We start from the raw sequence: 10,241 nt of genomic DNA on the forward strand, positions 1-10,241 counted from the left end.
GTCTCTTTGCATAACCACTGGATTATCTCTGCCACACCCTGCTTTATCTCTTGGTCAGGAGTCAGTGATTAAGCTAAGAAGCCTATTGATAGTTTAAAAGCCCACAGGCTCCCATAGCCTACAGGGGAAAAAAAAAAAGGCTTTTACACCACTGAACTCCAACTCAGGGATTGAAAAAACTGTTAACTTATATAAAATGGTTAAAACAACAAGAAAAAATATTGGAGACTCGAACCAGGACAAGAGTCCAGCTAAAAGTCCTCCAGAGGGTGAAGCACAAAACAACGAGTTCAACATCCAAACATTAGCCAAGGAAATAATAACAGGAGTGAGTAAAGAATTTGAAAAAATTGTAATCAGAAATGCAGGAACAATAAATGAGAATATGGAAGAAAATTCTAATAATCTCATGGTTATTAGAGAGCTGAAAGCTGAAATCGCTGAGCTAAGAAGGCAACTAGCTGAACAAGCTAAAACAGTATCAGAGCAGGGCAACAAAATAGATGAACTCCAGAAAGCAGTAGAGGGCAGAGAGAATAGAATCAATGAGGCTGAAAACAGAATTAGCAAGATTGAGGATGAATTAGAGACAACTAAAAAAGAAGTAAGAGATCTCAAAAAGAGATTAAGAGATGCTGAAAACAACAACAGAGTCCTATGGGATGACTTCAAAAGAAACAATATACGCATTATTGGCTTACCAGAGGAAGAAAGAGAAGGGGAGGAAGAAAGCATTCTCCAGGCCATAATAGCTGAAAATTTCTCTAGTCTAGACAACACCAAAGACATAAAGATTCAAGAAGCCCAGAGGGTCCCAAACAGAATTAACCCAGACCTAAAGACACCAAGACATGTCATAATTAGATTGGAAAGGAATAAGGATAAAGAAAGGATCCTCAAGGCTGCAAGAGAAAAACAAAGAGTCACCTACAAAGGAAAACCCATAAGATTAGCAGCAGACTTCTCCATACAAACACTACAGGCCAGAAGAGAATGGCAAGATACCTATCGAGTGCTCAATGAGAAAGGCTTTCAGCCAAGAATACTATATCCTGCTAGATTGTCATTCAGACTAGATGGAAGCATCAAAACCTTCTCAGACAAGCAACAGTTGAAGGAAGCAACCATCACCAAGCCTGCCCTGAAAGAAGTTCTGAAAGGTCTCCTATAAATAGTCAGACCACCACAAATAGGACATATATCAAAACACTCTAAAACTATACAAGAATGGCGTTAAAATATCTTCAATCTTTGATATCAATAAATGTCAATGGCCTGAATTCACCTATTAAAAGACACAGAGTAGGAAGATGGATCAGAAAACACAACCCAACAATATGTTGTCTACAGGAAACTCACCTAACGCAACAAGACAAACACAGACTTAAAGTGAAAGGATGGAAAACTATCATTCAAGCCAATGGCCCACAAAAAAGGGCAGGAACAGCTATTCTCATATCTGACATGATAGACTTTAAAATAGATAAGATTAAAAAAGATAGGAATGGACACTACTTAATGCTCAGAGGATCAGTCAATCAAGAGGACTTAACAATTATTAATATCTATGCACCCAATGAGAAGCCATCTAAATACATCAAACTTCTACTGAAAGAGCTACAGCAATATATTAACAGTAACACAATCATAGTAGGGGACTTCAACACCCCACTATCTCAACTTGACAGATCATCCAGGCAGAAAATCAGTAAAGACATAAGGGAGCTAAATGAAGAGATAGATAAACTAGAACTATTGGACATTTTCAGAGTCATTCATCCCAAGAAACTGGAATACACATTTTACTCAAATCCACATGGATCATTCTCAAGGATAGACCATATGTTAGGCCACAAAGACAGCATCAGCCTATTCAAGAGCACTGAAATCATCCCAAGCATCTTCTCAGACCACAGTGGAATTAAACTAACACTTAACAATCAACAAAAGATTAGTAACAGTCCCAAAATGTGGAAGCTCAACAGTACCCTTCTTAACAACTTCTGGGTCAAAGAGGAAATCAAGGAAGAAATCAAAATGTTTCGAGAGTTCAATGAAAATGAAGACACAAGCTATCAAAATATTTGGGACACAGCTAAAGCAGTCCTAAGAGGGAAGTTCATAGCTATACAAGCACACATTAGGAAACAAGAAAAGGCACAAATAAACAGCCTGATTGCACATCTTAAAGACCTAGAAGAAGAACAACAAAGGAATCCTAAAGCAACCAGAAGGACAGAAATTACTAAAGTTAGGGCAGAAATAAATAACATTGAGAATAGGAAAACCATACAAAAGATCAATGAAAGTAAATGTTGGTTCTTCGAAAGAGTAAACAAAATCGACAAACCTTTAGCCAGACTCACAAAACAAAAAAGGGAGAAGACCCAAATAAATCGCATAGTAAATGAAAGAGGATAAATCACAACAGACACTGCAGAAATTCAACATATCATGCGAGGCTTTTATGAACAACTATATGCCACCAAGCTAGAGAACCTGGAAGAAATGAATGATTTCCTAGATACCTACCAACTTCCAAAACTAAGTAAAGAGGAAGTGGATAACATGAACAGGCCCATCACAGCTAATGAAATTGAAACAGTTATCAAAAATCTTCCCAAAAATAAAAGTCCTGGACCAGATGGTTTTACAAATGAATTCTACAAAACTTTCAAAGAAGAACTAATACCTCTACTTTTAAAAGTCTTCCAGAAGATTGAAGACACTGGAATACTCCCTTCCAGCTTCTATGAAGCCAACATCACCCTGATACCAAAAGCAGACAGGGACACAACCAAAAAAGAAAACTACAGACCAATATCTCTGATGAACATAGATGCAAAAATATTGAACAAAATTCTAGCCAACCGGATACAGCAGTATATCAAAAAAATTGTTCATCATGACCAAGTGGGGTTTATCCCAGGCGTGCAAGGTTGGTTTAATATACATAAATCAATCAATGTGATCCACCACATCAACAAAAGCAAGACCAAAAACCACATGGTCATATCAATAGATGCAGAGAAAGCCTTTGACAAAATACAACATCCCTTTATGATCAAAACACTACAAAAAATAGGAATAGATGGAAAATTCCTGAAGATACTGGAGTCTATATATAGCAAACCTATAGCCAACATCATACTCAATGGTGAAAAACTGGAAGCATTTCCCCTCAGATCAGGTACTAGACAGGGCTGCCCACTATCACCATTACTATTCAACATAGTGTTGGAAGTTCTTGCCATAGCAATCAGGCAGGAGCAAGGAATTAAAGGCATACAGATTGGAAGAGAAGAAGTCAAACTCTCCTTATTTGCAGATGACATGATAGTATACATGGAAAAACCTAAGGAATCCAGCAAGAAGCTTTTGGAAATCATCAGGCAATACAGTAATGTGTCAGGCTATAAAATTAACATTCAAAAGTCAGTGGCATTCCTCTATGCAAACACTAAGTTAGAAGAAATTGAAATCCAGAAATCAGTTCCTTTTTCTATAGCAACAAAAACTATAAAATATCTAGGAGTAAACCTAACCAAAGAAGTGAAAGACTTGTATACTGAAAATTATGAGTCACTACTCAAAGAAATTGAAAAAGAAACAAAGAAGTGGAAAGATATTCCATGTTCATGGGTTGGAAGAATTAACATAATCAAAATGAATATATTACCCAGAGCCATCTACAAATTTAATGCTATCCCCATCAGATCCCAAGCACATTTTTTAGGAGAATAGAACAAATGCTACAAATGTTTATCTGGAACCAGAAAAGACCTAGAATTGCCAAAACAATCTTGAAAAAAAAGAACAGAACCGGAGGCATCACACTGCCAGATCTCAAACTGTATTATAGGGCCATTGTCATCAAAACTGCTTGGTACTGGAACATGAACAGACACACTGACCAGTGGAATAGAATTGAGAGCCCAGAAATGAGGCCCCTCACGTATGGACATCTAATCTTTGACAAAGGGGCCCAGACTATTACATGGGGAAAGCAGAGTCTCTTCAACAAATGGTGTTGGAAACAATGGGTTGAAACATGCAGAAGAATGAAACTGAATCACTGTATTTCACCAAATACAAAAGTAAATTCCAAGTGGATCAAGGACTTGGATGTTAGACCAGAAACTATCAGATACTTAGAGGAAAATATTGGCAGAACTTTTTTCCGCATAAATTTTAAACACATTTTCAATGAAACGAATCCAATTACAAGGAAGACTAAGGCAAGTATAAACCTATGGGACTACATCAAATTAAAAAGCTTCTTCACAGCAAAAGAAACCACTACCCAAATCAAGAGACCCCTCACAGAATGGGAGAAGATCTTTACATGCCATACATCAGATAAGAGTTTAATAACCAACATATATAAAGAGCTTGCCAGACTCAACAACAAGACAACAAATAACCCCATCCAAAAATGGGGGGAGGACTTGGACAGAATATTCACCACAGAAGAGATCCAAAAGGCTGAGAAACACATGAAAAAATGCTCCAAGTCTCTGATTGTCAGAGAAATGCAAATCAAGATAACAATGAGATATCACTTCACTCCTGTGAGAATGTCATACATCAGAAAAGGTAACAGCAGCAAGTGCTGGAGAGGGTGTGGGGTCAAAGGAACCCTCCTGCACTGCTGGTGGGAATGTCAATTGGTCCAACCTCTGTGGAGAACAGTCTGGAGAACTCTCAGAAGGCTAGAAATGGACCTACCCTATGACCCTGCAATTCCCCTCCTGGGGATATATCCTAAGGAACCCAACACATCCATCCAAAAAGATCTGTGTACACATATGTTCTTGGCAGCACAATTTGTAATAGCCAAAACCTGGAAGCAACCCAGGTGTCCAACAACAGATGAGTGGCTGAGCAAGTTGTGGTGTATATACACAATGGAATACTACTCAACTGTAAAAAATGGTGACTTCACCGTTTTCAGCCGATCTTGGATGGACCTTGAAAAAATCATGTTGAGTGAAATAAGTCAGAAACAGAAGGATGAATACGGGATGATCTCACTCTCAGGCCGAAGTTGAAAAACAAGATTAGAAAAGAAAACACAAGTCGAACCTGAAATGGAATTGGAGTATTACACCAAAGTAAAAGACTCTGGGGCATGAAAAATGATGAATTAAATAGTGGGGGTTGTATTGTTAAATGGGAATCTGGGGAATGTTATGCATGTAAAAAAAAAAAAAGAAGTAGAAACGCAAAGCAGAAATTGACTGAGTTTGGAGTATGGCACCAAAGTAAGAAAGCAGAAGTACACTAGAGTTTGCAGTGAGTACCTCCCTAATACTTCCTCTCCACTTTTCCAAGCTTTGGGTCCAGGATTGCTCAACAATTTGTTTGGCTTTGTATGTTAACTCTCTTTTCAGTCACCAGGTTCCAGATGCCATCAGGATGCCGGCCAGACTTCCCTGGATTGAAGACCCCACCAATGTGTCCTGGAGCTCAGCTTCCCCAGAGCCCCACCCTACTAGGGAAAGAGAGAGGCAGACTGGGAGTATGGACCGACCAGTCAACGCCCATGTTCAGCGGGGAAGCAATTACAGAAGCCAGACCTTCCACCTTCTGCAACCCTCAATGACCCTGGGTCCATGCTCCCAGAGGGATAGAGAATAGGAAAGCTATCAGGGGAGGGGGTGGGATAGGGAGATTGGGCGGTGGGAATTGTGTGGAGTTGTACCCCTCCTACTCTATGGTTTTGTTAATTAATCCTTTCTTAAATAAAAAAATTAAAAAAAAAAAAAGGAGAGAAATGGAGAGCAGAGGGGAAGACAGAGAAGGGAGGGAAAGATAGACACCTGCAGACCTGCTTCACCGCTTGTGAAGCGACTCCCCTGCAGGTGGGGAGCCGGGGGCTCGAACTGGGATCCTTTCAATGGTCCTTGCGCTTTGTGCCATATGTGCTTAACCTGCTGTGCTACCACCCGACTCCCTCAAATAAACTTTTTTAATAGATATTTATCTATGGTAATTTGTTTTATTTTTTTATTTTTATTTCTTTTCTCCAGGGTTATTGCTGGGGCTTGGTACCTGAACTTGAATCCACTGCTCCTGGAGGCCATTTTTCCCTTTTGTTGCCCTTGTTGTTTATCATGTTGTTTTTATTATTGTTGTTATTGCTGTTGTTGGATAGGACAGAGAGAGATCGAGAGAGGAAGGGAGGACAGAGAGGGGGAGAGAAAGACAGATACCTGCAGATCTGCTTCACCCTCTGTGAAGCGACCCCCCTGCAGGTGGGGAGCCAGGGGCTCAAACCAAGATCCTAATGCACAAAGAAACTTTTATGCCTGAGGCTCTGGGGTCCCAGGTTTAGTCCCCTGCACCACCATAAGCCAAAGCTAAGCAGTGACCAAGAGAGAGAGAGAGAGAGAGAGAGAGAGAGGACGAGGCAGCGCTGTTTCACAGATGGTGAAGTTTCTCTCTAGCAGGTTGGGACCAGATACTTAAACCCAGGTCCTTGTGCTGTGAAGTTCAGTTACACTTCCTGATGTGCACATGTCGCCACTGGGGCAAGTTAAACAGTGAAGAAACACCCATGCACATTCCTGTGTATGGCGAAATGATTGTGCCAGGCCCAGTTGCCAGGAGACTCCCCACAGTTTGGCTGTTACTCACTTGCAATCAACCAACTTGAGCCAAGCTGCGATTAACCTGTGTTTTTGTGGGGCCTGTTGATGTGACCGCAACATGCAACTTATCCTCTCCCTTGACAGGATAATTTCTCAGTTGTTGATCACTTTTTTTGAACTTCTCTTTTTTAATCTGTATTTCTCTAAGTGGTTCTTCCTGGTCCTTTTTATAGCCCAAACCTCAAATGTTCCAGCTTTGGAGTTAGTAGTACTTTGTCCACACCTTCGGGACTTCCAGGGTTTCGCAACTAATACTTGCTCAGACCTTTTCATTCTTTCATTACCACAGTAAAATTTTCTAATCCTTTCATTTATATTCTATCTAACCCCTTCCTTTGCTTTCACTGAGTTGCTTTAATGTCCTTTTTCTAATGATATGAATTAATTTTTTAAAAGTCAGTTTTTTAAAAAATTTATTTATTTTTATATTTATTTATTTATTTTTCACCAGAGCACTGTTCAGCTCTGGTTTATGGTGGTGCAGGGGACTGAACCTGGGACTTCAAAGCCTCAGACATGAGAGTCTGTTTGCATAACCATTATGCTATCTACCCTCTGCCCATGAACTAATTTTAATTCATATATTTTCACTTGTTCTTAGTAATGAATATATGTGTATACGTATGAACTACTAAATCTTCTTTCTGTTTTTTTTTTTTTTTTGCCTCCAGGATTATCACTGGGGCTCAATGCCAGCACTATGAAGCCGCTGCTCCTAGTGGCCATTTTTCTCATTTTTTATTGGATAGGAGAGAAATGGAGAGAGGAGGGAGAAGATAGAGTGGGAGAGAGAAAGATAGACACCTGCAGACCCGTTTCACTGCTTGTGAAGCGACCCCCATGCATGTGGGGAGCCGGGACCTTGAACTGAGATCCTTGAGCAATCCTTGCGCTTCATACTATGTGTGCTTAACCTGGTGCGCTAACACCCAGCCCCCTTTTAAATGTTTTTAAAATATTTTATTTACTTTTTTTTATATAGATGGAGAAGTTGCGGGGGGGAGATAAAGAGTGAAAAAGAGACCTATAGCACTGCTTCACCACTTGAAAACTTCTCCCCTGCAGGTAGGGCCTGGGGGCTTGAACCTGGGCCCCTATGCACTGTGACATGTGCACTCAGCTGTGTGCACCACCTCCAGGTCCCTGTCTACTGATATTCTTATTCAGAATAGCTAGCAACTAGCACCCAGTCTTTGTACTTGCAAATGACTTGAGCTGGAATTGTTTTTCAAGCACATCCATACAGCCTTCCATACTAATTTTACAGAGTAAATTTGTACTTAAATGTTTGGCTTCCTTTTCTCTTAAAAATATTTATTTGTTCACTTATTTCTTTATTTTTATTTATTTTTTTATTTATAAAAAGGAAACACTGACTAAACCATAGGATAAGAGGGGTACAACTCCACACAATTCCCACCACCAGAGTTCTGTATCCCATCCCCTCCCGATAGCTTTCCTATTCTTTTATATATATGTATATATTTAAATTTTTTTACATTTATTTATTTCCCCTTTTGTTGCCCTTTTTTATTGTTGTTGTAGTTATTATTGTTGTTGTTATTGATGTCGTCATTGCTGGATAGGACAGAGAGAAATGGAGAGAGGAGGGGAAGACAGAGAGGGGGAAAGAAAGACAAGACACTTGCAGACCTGCTTCACCGCCTGTGAAGGGACTCCCCTGCAGGTGGGGAGCCGAGGACTGGAACCTGGATCCTTACGCTGGTTCTTGTGCTTCGTGCCATGTGCACTTGACCCGCTGCGCTACTGCCCGACTCCCAACTTTCCTATTCTTTAACCCTCTGGGAGTATGGACCCAAGGCCATTGTGGGATGCAGAGGTGGAAGGTCTGGCTTCTGTAATTGCTTCCTGGCTGAACATGGGTGTTGACAGGTTGATACATACTCCCAGCCTGCCTCTCTCTTTCCCTAGTGGGGCAGAGCTCTGGGGAAGGGGCTCCAGGACACATTGGTGGGGTTGTCTGTCCAGGGAAGTCTCCAGCTGGAATCATGCTAGGATCTGGAACCTGGTGGTTGAAAAACAAAGTTAACATACAAAGCCAAACAAATTGTTGACCAATTATGGACCTAAAGGCCGGAATAGTTCAGATGAGGAGTTGGGGGGTCCTCCATTTTGTAGATAGCTAGTAGGTATATTTTAATTATATTCCAAAGGGCCTGTGGCTATACTAGTTGTTTTTGTTGTTGTTGTTTGTTTTGTTTTGTTTTTTTATCAGAGCACTGTTTGGCTCTGGTTTATGATGGTACAGGAGACAGAACCTGGGACCTTGCAGCCTCAGGCATGAGAGTCTTTTTGCATAACTATTATGCTATCTCCTCTGCCCTTATTATTTTTAATTTCATAGAACAGAAAGCACTTGAGATGGAAGGGGATAAGAGAATAGGAGAAATAGACACCTGTTGCACTGCTTCACCTCATGCAGGTGGGGACCTTGAGGTAAGGCTCTAGTGAGTACAAACAGCTATTTTTGCACCTGAAAGTGTGATGAACCTGAGGGGTGAGATCTTTCAGTATAAATGTAAATACAGAACCTCAGTCAGTTTTCACTCTCTCCTGTGAAAGAAGGGAAGCCTATGCAGGGGAGAGAGCATAATGGTTATACAAACAGACTCTCATGCCTGAAGTTCACAAATCCTAGGTTCAAGCCCCCACACCACCATAAGCTAGAGCTAAAAACATATTTGTGCCATCTCCTGCACAGGGGATATGGGGGAAAATAAGGCAAAATGCCCCAAAGATTACAGAAAATTTACTGGAATAAGCAAGTTAAGAAATAGCCACAGCGCAAGGACCGGCATGGGGATCCCGGTTCGAGCCCCCGGCTCCCCACCTGCAGGGGACTCGCTTCACAGGTGGTGAAGCAGATCTGCAGGTGTCTGTCTTTCTCTCCTCCTCTCTGTCTTCCCCTCCTCTCTCCATTTCTCTCTGTCCTATCCAACAACGACGACATCAACTACAACAACAATAAAAAAAAAAAATAGCCACAAAGAGAAGGGATAGGAGGATAGTAAAAAGGAGCCATCTGCCTCAAAAGTGAGATAGGGACTACAAACAATTTAAAAAAAAAGGGCAACAAAAGGGAATAAATAAATATTAAAAAAAACTTAAAAAAAAAAGTGAGATAGGGAGGTATATTGCCAAAGAGGAAACTGACTGGCTGCCTGTTGGGCAAGCCTGCATTAAGTTACATATCTTCTGATCGGTATCGGTTCTGTTTAGTAAACAGAGACTGGACTGTGTCACCAGCCATCATGGCGTAAGAGTAGATTCCTGTTTGACTTAATGATCAGGTGTGGGGCCTGGCCTATTGGTGTTCCTTATTTTATTTTTTTAAGTAATATTTTAATTAGGATAGAGACAAATTGAGAGGGGAGGGGAAGATAGGGAGGGAGAAAGGAACACACCTGCTCACTAGCAAGGTTTCCCCCTCGCAATTGGAAGACTGGAGGCTTGAAACCAGGTTTTGTGCACTGTAACATATGCGCTCTACTGGGTGTACCACAATCCTGTTCCTGCCTATTAATATTCTTATTCAGAATAGGTAGCAACTAACACCCAGTTTTTGTT

The sequence above is a fragment of the Erinaceus europaeus genome, chromosome 10 (genome assembly GCF_950295315.1).
Source record: "Erinaceus europaeus chromosome 10, mEriEur2.1, whole genome shotgun sequence".
NCBI classification, from domain to species: Eukaryota; Metazoa; Chordata; class Mammalia; order Eulipotyphla; family Erinaceidae; genus Erinaceus; species Erinaceus europaeus.